Source organism: Aulonocara sp. 'chitande type north' Nkhata Bay, linkage group LG6 (assembly GCF_057382095.1).
Source record: "Aulonocara sp. 'chitande type north' Nkhata Bay isolate Kocher_YH1m ecotype deep benthic linkage group LG6, A_spYH_male_GT1.1, whole genome shotgun sequence".
Lineage (NCBI taxonomy): Eukaryota > Metazoa > Chordata > Actinopteri > Cichliformes > Cichlidae > Aulonocara > Aulonocara sp. 'chitande type north' Nkhata Bay.
The window spans coordinates 2,504,209-2,520,447 of record NC_141349.1 but is presented as its reverse complement, the minus strand read 5'-3'; the positions used below and the strand labels follow the sequence as shown (position 1 = coordinate 2,520,447).

Below are 16,239 nucleotides of genomic sequence, written 5' to 3'. Positions count from 1 at the left end.
TCGACAGAAAACGTTCCTCACAATGCTTCTCTTTTTGTTAGCAGTTTCCTTGCGTTTAATAACTGTCCTCTCCCGGGTTATGTGCTCCTCTTCTGTAACGTTAGTTTTTCTGAATGGGTAACAAAGTGGTGGAGTGGTCACCGCACAGCAACAATTATCCAGTTTTAAATTATAGCTGGGGCCTGTCTTTGTGGAGCTTGTATGTTCTTCATTTGCCTGCATGGATTTCTTCTGGCTTCCTCTCATATTCTACTGATAGGTTAATTGCTGATTCTAAACTGCACAGTTTAGTATAGAGTATATAGAATAAGCACTTTATAAATGTATGGTTAAATGTGACTATAAATGCCAGTCCATTTCCACGTCTTTTAATAATCTTTTGTTCTTTTCTCATCTTTGTAATAATGTTTCCTGCATTGTTTCTGGTTATTATTCCTTTTTTCCCCTTTTTTTTGATGAATGAGGTTAAATACTCTTTTACTTTTTAACATTAAGGTTGTGTTCATCCCTGAAAACAGTGACGCACTACAATGACTATGACAGATTTCTAGATTCCTTCTTTTTGATCTTTTGGGTGTTTTTTGTCACACATGCACACTTCATCCTACCCAACATCTTTGATACATTCCAGTCTGGTTATAGACAAAACCACAGCACTGAAACAGCTTTATTGAAAATTACTAATTCTATTTTTATGAGCTATTTTATTCCTGCTTGACTTATCTACAGCTTGATGTTGCTTATCATGTTAATCAGACTACAAAACTGTCTGCCATCACTGGTTCTGCTCTCTAATGGTTTTCTTCATACTTGTCCTTGTATGTCCTCATCTGGACCACTCATGTGTGGAGTCCCCCAGAGTTCAATCCTGGGACCAATTCTGTTTTCTTTATACATTCACCCTCATTAGTCTAATAGATCTCCAATTATTGCTGTGCACATGATTAACAGTTATACTTTTCTGTCAAGCCCAGCCTCCTCAACAGCCTGTGCTGCCTGAGTGAAAGCTTCTCTGCCATTACTAATTGGATGTATTGAAATTTCCTTCATCGTAATTCAGGTAAACTAAGGTTCTAGTGCTCAGTCCAGTTGCTCTAAGGAGGTCAGTTAGTACCGCCTTGCCAAAACCAAAGACATCATGTCCTCTGCTAAAAACCTTGGTATCATTTTTGACCATAAGCTGAATTTTCAAACACATCTCAAAGCTCACCCAGTCTTTTTTCTTCCGCTCAGAAACACTGCAAACCAGTGATCAAGTGCTTCTATACAGATATCTGAAAGTTCCTACGCACCTATGTTTTCTCATTTTGTTGTATTCAAATCTCATGTTAATCTTCCACGAGGAAGCTATTGCTGTAACCAGATTTGGCTGTATTATTTTTACTATAAACTTCATTACAACTAAAAGTAATATCACTCCAAACGGTGAGTGCCTCCCACCTGGCCCACTCATGATCAGCTGTACAATAACTGAAGCCATGCCAAATTGTATCATCATACCATGATAACTGTCAGGGTTACAGGCCCTTGCAGTACATTAAAGTGTGTTAAAATGGTCACTTTGGAAGTTGCTATATTTTTCCCAGCATTTATGATCCCTGATGATTTCAAGTGCAGGAGCGATTCATATGTGTCTAGGCTGAAAAACACATCTTAGCTGTAATAACAACTTGACACTACGACAATCATGAGCTAAAATCCTGTTTTGTTTTGTTTTTCTTCTGTTTTCCAGAACCATTTTTTCTATGACCAAAATTCTGTATCTTGGGACACAACAGCTGAACTTGCTGTGTTTCTTTGTGATAATCCAGAGGAGAATAGCTGAAGTAGAAGACGAGTCTGACAGTGTCCCATCAGGAGAGGTTGAAAAATCTAAAAACAGATGTAAGTTAAAACATACCACAGTAAAGCAATCACTCTCCTCTCATCTCAGATTTCATAGCAATAGAGCTCCTTGCCTACCAATTAATATGTGTATCTATGCTTTACATTACTGCCATCTTGTAGCCACCGTTGGAGACAGTCACTGAAAGCTGCTCTTCTTTCAGTCTCGTAGAAAACTGCAGCTCTATGTGTTTTGATGGCGTGTGCGTATCCCATTAACACTGAGGATAAACCAGGCCTTTCATGGTAAACTAATGTGAGAGTGCAAGATGGAGAATACAACTCCTTTAGGACAGAAGGGGGTGGCTGCTCTGATGATTTCCAGTTTTATACAACTGACAAGGTAACCTGGTGCAGGATCAGCAGTGCTTTCAGTTTGTCTGAATATAATACATCTAATCAGCTGCTTTGCCAACACTTCACCTTCATTTCTTATTAATGAGACGGACGTATTTCTGCCACCAGAGTCTGGTACTAAAAATGCAGATAATATCAAAATAAGTGATAATAATATATATAAGTGGTAATATCAAAATAAGTAATGATATAACTTTTGTTGCTCCTGTCGCACATGGTGATTTCTTCAAATTATTATCAGGAAACAACAGCCAAGGTAACAATGTGTACATAGCTACTCTGCATCATAGGCACTGACCCTTGGAGTTTAAAGGTCTAGAGACAATATTTTATTACATAAATAGACAGTTTGTACTGCCTCCCTAATTATTAAAAAACCCAAGTAGAGGAGTTAATCCATAGCAAAAAAAAAAGACAGAGTGATATCAAACACATCTAGTTGTTTCTGATTTTTCAATCATCATTAAGGTGAAAGTAGAACTAGAGACGACAGAACATGAATGAAAGATAGAGGAAGACAGAGGGTTAGTGGAGGGTCGTCACTGCGAGCATAATTTGTGAATTCGTGGAAGTACGTAACACCAGTGATCTTAAAATTAATATCTGCATGACTAAACAAAGCAGTGGTAATATACGACTCAGTTGTGTTAAATGAATTGCTCCACGAAGCTCCTTAGTTAGTGTGCCCAGTGTGCATTACAAATATAGACAGTATCTTCATGTTCTCTTATACATAGAGACCTGAAAGACATACGTGTATAAGAACACATTTATATATAATTATCAAAAAACAAAACGGCAACATATCATCTGGATGCTTTATATAATGCATATACAGTGTTGGGAAGGTAACTTTTAAAATGTACTCCACTACAGATTACAGATTAGATGCCCCAAAATGTTTTTTGTAACGTATTCCATTACGTTACTCAATGAGAGTAACGTATTCTGAATACTTTGGATTACTTAATATATTATCATGCTTTTTACAACTACATGAATGTACTACTGCTGTGTGATTTATTACTATTACTGAAGGTTACTCTCCATACCAACACCAACCAGATGTTTAAATCTTAATATAAATGAGTAACAGTAGGTGGACATTAGGTAAGGCTGCACTTTCTGCAGCGATCTCGTATAGAAAACTATTCGACGCGTATATAAAACAGGTCCGCGGCTCCGAACCGTAGTAAAGGGACCTCTGGCTAATACGTCGGGTTCGTGTCGGGCTCGTAGATGAAAACTAGCTTAACTTTGTTGTCTGGGTCGACTTTGCTAGCAGAGACAGAGAGAGGTAAAAGACAGAGAGAGGCGTTGAAAGGCTGCTGCAACGGGACTTATTGTTTCAGAGGTAAACACGAACACAGTGTACAGTCGAGTCTTAACAGCTTACTTACAGCTGGGCTCGTCAGGCACTCTGTTTGGCTGCAGTGGTTATTATTATATTTCAATCAATCTTTATTTATAAAGCACTTTTCATACAGAAATGTAGCACAAAGTGCTTTACATGGTTAAAAGCAGCCCACCCCACCCCACCCTCCAACTCACTCCCCACACTCTCATTAACATAAACAATCATGGATACACACACACACACACACACACACACACACACACACACACACACACACACACACACACACACACACACTTAAAGAGTGAAATTGGGCTGGGCACATATGAGCCAGGTGAGGAAACACTATCACAGGGAGCCGTCTGCACCGGGAGCCGGTCACAGACCTCCAGGCTGGGCACACAGCAGGAGGGAGGCACAGGAGCCCCCCAGCCAGGCTGAGAGGACCCAGCAGCCACGGTCGGTCACAGCCCCGGTGCAGAGAGCGCCCTCCGAGGAAACACTGGAGATATGACACAATAAGGTTCAAGGTTCTTTATTTGTCACATGCATAGTTATACAAGTATAACACACAGTGAAATGTAGCCTGACACGCTCCTCGACATGTGCAAAAATTGGGGGGGGGGGGGGGGGGGGGGGTAGAGGAAGAACATTATATATATATATATATATAGTATATACACTGGGTGAATGTGCAGTAGTAGCAGCAAGCAGGTGAATTCTGTACATTAATATGAATGGACATCTGACTATTTTACAGGATAGACAATATAAACATATTTAAAATTAAAGGAATTGAAATGTACATTGTGCCTTGGTTTAGTGTCTGGAAGAGTCCTGACTCAGTCAATTATAGATGATGTGAGAGGGCGGGTGTGTGTGTTTAGGGCACGGATGGCTTGGGGATAGAAGCTCCTCTTGAGTCTCTCTGTCCTTGCCCGGAAGATGCGGAACCTTCTACCAGATTGCAGAAGTTGGAACAGTTTGTTGCCTGGATGGGACGGGTCCTTCAGTATCTGCGCTGCTCTAGTCCGGCATCTCCTGGTGTAGGTGTCCTGAAGCGGGGGGAGAGCAATCCTGCAGCAGCGTTCTGCTGTACGGATCACTCTCTGGAGAGCTTTTTGGTCCTTCACACAGCTGTTCCCGAACCACGATGTCATGTTCTGTGTGAGGATGCTCTCCACAGTGCCTGTATAGAAAATCCTGAGGATCTTTGGAGAGACCCTGAACTTCCTCAGTTGTCGTAGGTGATACAGGCGCTGCCTAGCCTTTTTGGTCTGGACCTGAATGTGGGCAGCCCATGTCAGGTCTGAGGAGATGTGGACACCAAGATACTTGAAGGACTGCACCCTCTCCACTGGAGCTCCATTGATGATAATGGGCTTGTAGTCTCTGTGCTGACCCCTTCTGAAGTCCACCACCAGCTCCTTGGTCTTGCTGACGTTCAGCTGGAGGTGGTTGTCCTGGCACCACGATGCCAGATTCTTCACTTCATCCATGTAGGCCGCCTCATCATTGTTGGAGATGGCACCCAACACCACTGTGTCGTCAGCAAACTTCACAATGGTGTTGGAGCCATGGGTGGCCACACAGTCTGAAGTGTAGAGGGAGTAGAGCAGTGGCGTTTGGCATCTCTCACCGCGCGCCGCATGCCGTATGAGGCCGCTTTGTAGGCGCTCATATCGCCAGTGGCGAGACCCGCGTTGTAGGAGGCGCTCCTGGCGTTTACTGCAGTGCGGATCGATCTGTCCATCCACGGTTTCTGGTTTGGGAATGTGGTGACTCTCGCAGTGGGGATAATCTCCTCCGCTAGCATATTGACGAAGCATACTGCTACTTCCGTAAACTCGTTGATGTCGACTGCGCATGCTCTGAACATGTCCCAGTCTACGTCGTTGAGTGCGTCCTGTAGCGTAGCTTCTGATTGGGCAGTCCACCGTTTTACTTCCCTCGTGGTCACGTCTTCCCTCCGTATGCTTTGTTTATACTGGGGGATGAGGAAGATGGCGGATATATACAGGGTAAAATGATAAAATAAATAAGAATGGGATACAGTATAAATATAAATAGAGTAAGAAGATAAAAAATGAATAAGAATAAAATCAATAAATATTAGGTAAAACCTAAATTAATAATATAAATAGAATAACAGGATAAATAAGCATAAAATAAATAAACATTAAGTAAAAGCTAAATTAAAAAGGTGGGTCTTGAGCCTGTTCTTAAAAACATGTACGTTCTCTGCGGCCCTGAGATCCTCCGGCAGGCTGTTCCACAGACGAGGACCATACCACTGAAAAGCTGCCTCTCCGTGAGCATGTGTCCTGACTTTAGGGACAATCAAAAGGCCAGTACCAGAGGACCTCAGGGTCCGCGAGGGCTCATATGGTAAAAGCAGATCTGAGAGATAAGAAGGCCCAAGACCATTAAGACATTTAAAAACCAATAAAAAAAACTTTAAAATCGATCCTGAAACACATGTATCCATACTCACCATAAAAGTTCTGTCAGAGAGACAGGAAGTGAACCAGTTGTGTACAGCACCAGAGAGGCCCACCATGTGTTTCAGTCTGTTTAAAAGAATAGCGTGGTCTACTGTATCAAAGGCTGCGCTTAGATCCAGTAGCACCAGGGCTGAGAGCTTTTGGGCGTCCCAGTTATATCTAAGATAATTTAGAACCTTTAGGAGAGCCGTCTCTGTGCTGTGGTTCACCCTAAATCCAGACTGGAATATCTCCAGGATCTGTCTATCATTCAGAAAATCAGTAATCTGAGTAAAAACAAGTTTTTCTAAGATTTTACTTAAAAATGGTGAGTTGGATACAGGTCTGTAGTTATTAAAATCATTACAGTCCAAATTGCTCTTCTTCAGAAGGGGCCTCACCACCGCCGTTTTAAAGGCAGCAGGAGGACACCCAACTGAAGAGAGCAATTCATCATGTATAAAAGCTCAGCTTCAAAAAATCCATAAAGTGTTTTAAAAAGTGAAGAGGGGATTGGATCGAAAAGACATGTGGTGGGTCTCACTCTGGAGAAAACCTTCTTTCTTTTTTTTTTGCTTTTTTTTTGCTTCATGCCCTGGAGGACGGGGCTGTGCCCCCCCCCCCCCCCCCCACACACACACACACACCCTCTAGCAGATCATTACATGAAGGAACCTTTTAAAAAACAAAAAACAAGCACGTCCATGCTCACAGGTGTACACACGGGTGATCACACCCACAAACTGCACCCTTTTTGGCTCCTACCTCAGGGCACACTGTGTTCTGTTGGTCTTGTGTGCTGCACAGTGGTGTTTAGTGTTTGGTATTTGCTGTCGTATTCCCATGTATCATTGTGGTGTTGTTTGTTCTGTTGCTCTTGTTCTCTTCTACTTGTTTTCTTTTTTCTTTCTCAGCAGGTGACCCAGGTGATTGATATATGCATTTTTTTCTTCTCTGCCCGTTCTGTTGGTTTTTGTCTTTTGCCCTTCTCCCCCGTCCCTCTTCTCAGCTGTTTCTCTTTCCCTCTTTCTTTCTCCCCTTCTTTCCCCCAGTCAAGTCTGTCCCGTATTCAGTAAGTGAAAATAAAATGAACAATAAAAGGTGAATCAAATGGACCATTACGGCAAGGCTGGGATGGTCAGTTTGGTAAAGTAAATCCGTTGGGCATCTTTCTTTGCCTTTAGACAATAATTCTGATGGCAAAAGAGCCAAACGGGACAGGCAAAAAAAAAAAAAAAAAAAAGAGAAAACCTTCTTAAGGTTCTCAGCATTAACCAGGACAAAGCTGTCCAGGGTCCCCTCAGGTACAATCGAGCCCTCAGATGTGTTTAAAATCATATCACGAGAAGATAAAATATCAGATCTGATGGCGCTGACTTACATGCTTCATACATGCTATGCCTGTAACACTCTGCCTATTGCCTTCATATTAAATCATTTTTTGAATAATACTTTTTAAAAATATTTCTTCACGTCACCTTCAGAGGTGACATGGGCCGCGAGATTGAGACACAGACATTAGAGCCTCTTAATGTGTGTTTTGTTTGGGTTTCCACCAGTGTGCAATTACCAAAAATAGAGAGGGCATAGCCGAACATATGAAACAGGAAAAGACTGCTGTGTAATCCCTTTATTTCAAAAAAGTAACTGTATTCTGAATACCACCGTTTCAAACAGTAACTGTAACAGAATACAGTTACTCGTACTTTGTATTTTAAATACGTAACGGTGGTACATGTATGCCGTTACTCCCCAACACTGTGCACACATATATATCTCTGTTTTTGCGCATCACTTTCACCCTTTGACACTGCAGACTGACGCAGTTATAAGTCATGTAATATGTTTCAGAAAAAGATTTCTTGGGTACATGGAAACTTTGTTTGATTCTTATTTCAATAAGGAGAGAATGAACACAATTTAGTGACAGAGAAATGAATGTATTAATAGCTCCAATGAACAATTCTGCCAGAATGGAGTCCCAGTGGTGATAGGACCCCCCGAAGTCTAAACACTGGTGTTAGCGAAGATGAAGACTGAAGTTTGTATGGAGCTCTGGCTGAGGTGTGTGAGAGGTGGGGATGAGGAGGAGGTGGGTTGCACGAATGAGATCCTGAAAGGGAGAATGACGGAGAGCACCAATTTAAACCACTCAAAGTGGAGGCTGACTGGCTGAAAAAGGGTGGGCAAGAAAATGATTGGACTAGAGTAATGGTGTATTGAGACTGACTGCGACTAGGCTGATAAGCTAGTGTAGTTTAAGCAAAATAGTTGAGTGTGAGAGCCTGCAACAAGGCTGAAAGATTGACATAGGCAGAAATGGCACTCTAAAGCCAGGATTGAATAATCAAGTGAACATGTGTGTGTTTTGTGGAGTGATATGGCTTATGGTAAGGAAGCTGCAGAGGGCTCATTTCACTAAAATTGCTGCAGACTTATCTGTAGATGAACATGAACTTACTGCACAGAATGATCGACCTGAATGGGTCGATGGGGAGCGGCTGGAATGATCGGGCAGAGGCGTTGGGCTGAGAATGCAAGCTTGGTAGCACAGACTGGCCGATTTATGCTGTGGTGTAATTGCATTGCACAGTAGGATGTTAACAGAGCCAGTCAGTGTAGTTAGGTTTGACGGCAGCTAGGGGGCGAGACGGGTGGTTGTGAACACAAATGGAATGTTGTGTTGAACAGGCTAAGAATGGCCGAATAAAGAGTTGTTTATGAATCATTGCAGTGGACCTGTGTATAATTAAGCAACACAACATGGTGTCAGTCCTTTACTGATCCGTACGACCTCGACTGAATGAACCTGTATCTTTTGGAGCTTGCGGGAAAAAAAGAAGAAAAAAAAGGGGGAGAACATGTCGGATGAAACTGCACAGTAAGCGGGCCGGATCAAGCACGACATTCAGCATCCAACCACTGGAGCCCATCGACTTTTCAAAGCCGCAAGAGTAGTCCAAATGTATACGGAGTTTCCAAAGATTCCACTTTGCCAGTAATTTGAATGTGAGTTCGGAGGAGCACCAAGTCAACACGTTGATTTACTGCATGGGAGACGATGCGGACGATGTGCTTCACGGTCTAAGTTTGACGGTCGAGCAAAGGACAACATATCTGGGGGTACGTGATCGATTCCAGGCTTTTTTCATCGTGACGAAAAAATGTGATTTACGAACGTGCCAAATTCAACATGTGTGGACAGGGAGAAAACAAGACAGTGGATGCTTTTGTGACTGCACTGTATGCACTAGCGGAACACTGCAACTATGGAGTGCTACATGATGAACTGATACGTGACAGGCTTGTTGTTGCTCTCACGGACAAACGGTTGTCAGAACGCATGCAGCTTGACCCAGATTTGATCCTGCAGAGTAATTTACCTACCACTGATGTCTCAGCTTCCATAGACGACCTCTTAGATTCCTTGGCTCCCCAGAAAACTCGAACCGTTTCTTTCTCTCACTCTGCCCCATGGTATTCATCTGAACTTTACAAACTTAAAGCTCCTGGATGCCGCCTGGAATGTCTCTTCAGGAAAACAGGACTTACTAGTCATATACAACATTATAAAGAAGCTATTTATTATACTAAATCTGCTTACTACACTTTTATTATTGAATCCGCTGAAGGAAGCACTCGCACTTCTACATTGCACAATACTGTTAAACCTCCGTTCCGGGAAGAACCCAATGTGTCATAAATGTCTCTGCGCTCCATCCCATTCAAAGCAAGATTGTCGAGCAATTGATGTAAAATGCCATGCATGTGGGAAAAGAGGATATTACAGGCGCGTATGCAGGGCACCCAAAACCGTGCATAAAAGTTGAAGAGGACAAACATGGTTTGTTCACAGGTAGCGTTAAGTGCGAGGGAGAACCGTAGATGGTCACCTTAAGCATAAGTAACAAGAACGTGCCATTTAAAACTGACACAGGTGCTGATGTGACAGTCCTACCCCTTAAAGTGTTTAAGGAACTCTTCAGGCCCAATCATCCTCCCAGTCTCCAAAAACCAACCAAGGCTCTGCTGGGACCTGGGAGGAGTCATTTGGACTTCATTGTTGTCAGCGAGCTTGCACTAGGAAGGGAGAAAAAGAAATATTAGAGGATGTCTTTGTCATCAGACACCTGTACACCGCTCAAAACTTGCTATCCAAAGCCTTAATGAACATTGGGCAGATTGGCTGAACCCAGCATATTCAGCAAGCTGGACGCTAACATGGGGTTCTGGTAAATACCTCTGATGGAAAATTCAGCCAAATACACCACTTTCATCACACCGTTCGGTCGTTTTTACTTCAAGAGACTGCCTTTCGGGATTGCTTCTGCACGAGAGCATTTCCAGAACAGGATGGTCACAGAGGTCACAGATGGTATAGAAGTGGTGGTTTGCCACATGGATGACGTGCTGGTCTGGGGCAGAACACAAGAGGAGCATGACTCTCACCTACACTCTGTACTGGGTAGGATCCAAAGCTGGCATCCCCCTGAAGAATGACAAGTGTGACATCGCAAAACAGTGGGTGACATTTTTGGGGCATGTTCTGTCAGCCAGTGGTATCAGCCCTGACCCAAGCAAGACCCAGGGGTTTGAGGGAGATGAAGGAGCCACAAAGTGTGAGTGAGTTAAGGAACTTACTGGGAATGGTTAACCAGCTTGGAAAGTTTATCCCATAGCTCACAGAGAGAGACAAACTTCTAAGAGACTTACTTTCTAAGAAAAACTTCAGGAGGTGGGACACAAAACCGCACCGAACCACTGATACATCACAGTATCCAGGGCGGCCATGGCATGGTTTATGCTAAAAGGGAAAACCTACCTTCTTGTTGTGGATTATGCCTCAAGATTTGTGGAGATTGCCCGTCTCACACACCACTCTCACATTATCTCAAAGGAATTTTTGCATGTCATTGGATCCACGAGCAGCTGGTAACAGATAATGGGCCACAGTTTTCGGGAGAAGCTTTTGAGACATTTGCAAAATTGTATGGCTTTAGCGATATCATGACAAGCCTGACATACTGCCAATGCAATGGCGAAGCCGAACGAGCAGTTAAGACTGATAAGCTACCTATCCACACTTGGCTCTACTCGCTTAGAGAGCCACCCCACTGCAGAAAGGCTACACTCCAGCCCAACTCTTGATGGACAGATGACTTTGCACCACAGTGCCAACACTGTCATCTCTGCTTGACCCTGCACTTCCTGACGGTGTGGTTGTCGCCCGGAGGGAGAAGGAGAGGAGGACTAAAGAGGCACAGTCATACAACCTACGTCATCGCCCACAAAGCCTCAACAGGCTCACTCAGGGGCAAGAAGTGTGAATCACAGACCAGAGAGCCAGTGATGCTGATATTGGCAACCACACCAGGCCAAGATCATATATCACAGATGGATCTCGCGGGACAATCAAGCGGCACCTTGTTCCCATGAAATGCATCCCAGTCCAAACTGTGAATGATAGTGGGGAGCCGGAATCTGCAAGAGCCGCGGAGCAGTGCCCTAAGGACATTCCAGAGACAAGTTCTTTAAAACTTCCATCTATACCCAGAACCAGGTCCGGGAGAGTAGTTGTGAGAGTGGACTTGTGACTGGTCACATGAAAGGACAGGTTTAGATAAGAATACCCCTCTTTCACAGTATTCTTTACACAGTAAGGGGTAACAGTAAAGTAAAGTTTGTCATATTCAAATATATATGTTCAGAAGTTGTGAAATGCCAGATATGGCACGAGGTAGACTAGAAGAAATTTGTTTTATTAAACAGCATAGTTAGAGTTAAGGTTTTCATCATATGATACTTCTTACAGGTGTGAATAGGAACAAACCAGCCACAGAGGCAGAATAACCCTCTAAGATCTGTTGAGTCAATGGTAGTCTACCCATTGACTCTAGAAAGGGGAGATGTGGTGTAATTGCATTGCACAGTAGGATGTTAACAGAGCCAGTCAGTGTGGTTAGGTATGACAGCAGCTAGGGGGCGAGACGGGTGGTTGTGAACACAAATGGAGTGTTATGTTGAACAGAGTACGAATGGCCAAATAAAGCGCTGTTTATGAGTCATTGCAGTGGACCCGTTTATATTTAAATAATACGACAGATGCAAGTACTGAGCTAAATTATGTGGTGTCTGGGTTTAGGGAAGGGTTTGTGATAGAAAATATTCAAAGCTTACTTAAGATGATCACTGCAGTGCTAAATGACTAACCGATTGGCTGGAAATGCCAAGGTCAAACAAAATCAATAAAAAAACGCATAAATTTACATCAGAAGATTTCAGAACTTTTTTGTTTCTAATCCAAAATCACATCCTGGACATGACAGCAAGAGACTATTTAAACTGCACTTACCTTGCAGATTCTTGAATTCTTATGCAAAGATTAAAAGACACATTTGAAGCCTGAGGAATGAAGGGCAGCCCAAGGAGGAAGCAATTTTGCAGCCGTCAACAAAAATGGAGGCCAACTTCAGGGACAGTACTCCGGCTAATGTCGGTTAAACAAGCGATTTGCGTGGGGAGCTTGCTGTTTGCACTCACTAGACCTTGCAGACAGATAGTAAAAGCGTGCAGATGTGAACAGCCTGAAGCAAGCTCTTGCAATTGCACAGCACTGAGGCTGAGTGCTGGCAGCGAGGATTGCCGAGGGGAGAATAGGTTGTAGCCCTGACTCAAGGCAATGCAGAATCTGCTACTCCAAAAGATCCCAAGCACATATCAAAACTGGTTTTATAATGATTGAGTAGGGTAAACTTCTGGAATAGGGTAAACTTCTGGAATGGAGAGTGCACTTTAAAGCTGGGTCTATGCCAGGAAACCAACCAATTTAAATAAACTTTATTAATTCTGCCCAGAGGATTGGTTAAATACCAGACAGAACTATGCAAGAAACTTGCTGATGGCTACCAGAAGCATCTAGTGCAGGGGTCGGCAACCCTTGGCACGCGTGCCACAGTTTGCACGCGAAGGGTTAATTAAACTGATAGCACGACCATAGCTGGACTGGCATTTGCCCGGTATGCCCGATGGGGATTTTTCATTTTTATGTGCCGATGATTTTTTTTTTTTTGTAACAGTATAAACAATAAAGGGGGTGGATTGGCCAGATGCTGGCCGGTGTATAAAAATAACTCAGTTGTTTGGTGGTGGCTATGGCGTAGCTTCCACAGATTCAGTAACATTAGCAAGTGGTGGAGGCCAGCAGGTGGATGAGAGAAAGGGGAGGCAGGAGGAGGAGAGACCCGTGGCGGCCGCCGGTCCGAGTGTCAGGTGAACTGAACATCAGGTAAGAAGTTATGACCTGCAGTCTATCTGGGTCAGATATGAACCAAGTTTAGGTGGAGTTTATTTTCGTTGTGCTGACTTTTTACAGTCAGTTACAATAACTCGTACTGCTACTAGCTAGCATGACGGAGTTTCTATACAGCTGGGCGGGTGCTATGATGTTACTGATAGTGAACTTTATTTTATTCATAAGGTTAGTTAGTAGAGTTTCCAACCGTCCCGTAAAAAGACGGAATCGTCTCGCATTCAGAGAAAATATTACACGTTTCGTATTGAGCTGAGAGGAGAAGCAGTTTGTCCCGGACTTCAGCTACAATGAAAAAAGACACAAAGCTGGAGTCATTCTGTGTGTTTGCTGCACAGCTGCCTCTTCTTCTCTCCTGTTTCTACTTCAATCATGAAACTGATCAATGATCAGCTGATCGGCTCTCTTGTTTGTTTATCGCCCACTTTGTGCCAGAAAGAGGAAACCAGCGATGTCGCGCTAAACAACAGCAGCACATTTAAGCTTGATCAGCTGTTGTTAGAATTTATTTAATATTAATTTCTAGTATCAGCTGATGTTTGCTGGAGCCACAGCTGTAAAGCTGCTGGTCATGATGTCGGTTTGGATATGTGGTGAGAGGGAAACATGAAGATGAAACCAGGAGATGTCCTTACTGAATCATCAGAGCTGAACAGGTGATGGAGAAACAGGTTTACCTTTTAGGTGACATGAATGAGTTGAAGTTATGAGCTGTTTCTGAGAGATAAATAACACCAGGATCCTTTTCTAAGTAGCTGACAGCTGGTAACTGTGCAGGGGCGGGTCTAGCAAAGTGTTGCCAGGGGGGCAGGTAGGCATTAACAGGGAGAGGGGGGCACAAAGAAATACTTTTCTTTCTTATTCTCATTTAAAATGTCTCGCTTTTAATAAATAATTATCTGAATCTTACAACCAAAGTTTTTATCTGATGTAAAATGTATAGAAATCACACATATACCAACAAGACTGTACATCACTGTCACCACAGCATCTGTTTTCATTCAAAGGCTTTATGGCTTTAATACCTGGGGGCCGGTCTCTAGTCAAAATGCCCGGGCCGATTTTTTGTCCCAGTCCAGCCCTGGACACGACACGCAGTGAGTTAATCTGAGAAGGTGCATTAAAAAATAAATGGCCACTCCAGCGGTGCACATCGCAAATCAGCTCGCACAGACACATTAGTTCTGCTGGTTCTTAATGACGGTATCTTAGCTAACAACCCCAACTACCAGATTCAACTTGTAATTGGCTAAAAATAACTTACCTACTGGTCAGAGGGACGTTGTTAGCTTTCCACATTCAGACACTTCAAAAGCTTCAGCAGCTGTTCGCTCAGCACAGCATCAGCACCAAAGAGATGCATGGATACATCCGTAGACTCGAGGCACAATGCATTTTGGGACTTTCAGGTGTTTGGACCAAAGTTTTCTTTTCTGCTCAAACCATAAAGCTTTAATGAGCAGCTGGTTTTGTCTCACATTAACTGGCTGAGTTAATGCCAGTTAATGCAACATCGATGCAGCTGGAATCCACAGCTGTGTGTGTTCATGGAGCTGCATGTTCACCTGCTGGACATCACTACCTGACAAGTTTAACTGTCTTCAGAACATTGCAGAGGCCTTATTGACAGTGTTTGGCTCTACATGTCTGTGTGAGCAGGTTTTCTCTCACATGAGTCCTCAGGTAGCCTCTGAATGCTGGACACTGGGAGACCTGTGTGTCTGAGTGGGAGACCAGAGATCACAGTAACATGTGTGTCTCTGTATTAACAAACATGCCATGTTGGCCCAGTTTATTCTTCTTATCACTGTTGTGAGGAGACCATAAATAGCATTTGTATTTTCTGTTGTTCAGTTCATTTGCTGTTGTGGATAAAAAGTCTTTTTTTGTTTCTAAATAGCTGATAACTATTCGCTGATAGCTGCCAACATCTGCGAACAAATATAATCCTATAAAGTGGTTCTATATAGTGTGTAACTGTTAATATAGAGCATTATTACATTTATTGCTAATGCAATCATATGGCACACTGACCTATGAGGAAATTTTAGATGCACTCATCATCAGAAAGGTTGCCGACCCCTGCTCCAGTGCAACATTTAAAAAATATTAAAAGAGTTGTATGTAAAGGTGAGGCAAAAAGTATAAATAATTTCTGTTTGCACACATGTAGTGATGTGCTTTAACCTGATAATGCTCAATGGTTGTAAAATCAAGTTGAAACTGAGGCTTATCTTCTAATTTACGCACAATATAAAAACTTCAGCAACGGTTGGAGATGCCACTTAAAAACACCAAAAATTAAAGAAACCAATTTAGACCTGAGAAAAGTAATTGTTGATACTCATAAAGCAGGAGATGGACATGCAAAATTATCACCTCATTTCCAAGCATCAAGAACTGGACTGAGACAGGTGTGGACATTGCCTACAAGCATAATCACTGCTACAGGATGGTATCCAAAAACTGAAGCTGGGCCCAGTGGCACCATGCTTTTGAAAGCTCAAGCACCTGAATGACCGGTTGAGTTCTCACCTGGTCATCTTCTCCAGAGTGACGTGATGTTTCTGACATGGCTTCGGTGACCACTGGAGAAATGCCCAGAAACATCTAATTACAAATTTTAAATTTTAATAAGATAACTAAACTAGTGGTGTCAAACTCATTTTACTTTGCGAGCCACATACTTATACTTTGATCTTAAGTGGGCCGGACAAGAGAAACTCCCCTTTCTGTCAGTGTAAAGAAGTTACATGTTTAACAGTTTTTCTACATGATTAAGAAACACACATGAGGTTTAAGGTCCTGGACAAATTTGAAACCTTTTGTTCTCCACAATGAAAAATGGA

At 42.8% G+C, this 16,239-nt stretch overlaps 1 protein-coding gene across 6 annotated transcripts in view; it reads left to right on the top strand.

Moving 5' to 3' along the window:
* tenm3 (teneurin transmembrane protein 3) overlaps positions 1 to 16,239 on the top strand; it is a 358,662-nt gene that overhangs the window by 108,767 nt on the left and 233,656 nt on the right. Inside the window, exon 1 of one of the 6 annotated variants that reach the window (XM_086294599.1) lies at positions 1,757 to 1,884. The exons of the other annotated variants lie outside the window; for them this stretch is intronic. The gene's annotated coding sequence lies outside the window, so the exon portion shown is untranslated. Of the gene's footprint in view, positions 1 to 1,756; positions 1,885 to 16,239 lie in introns of those variants that run through there. 6 annotated transcript variants of the gene reach the window in all.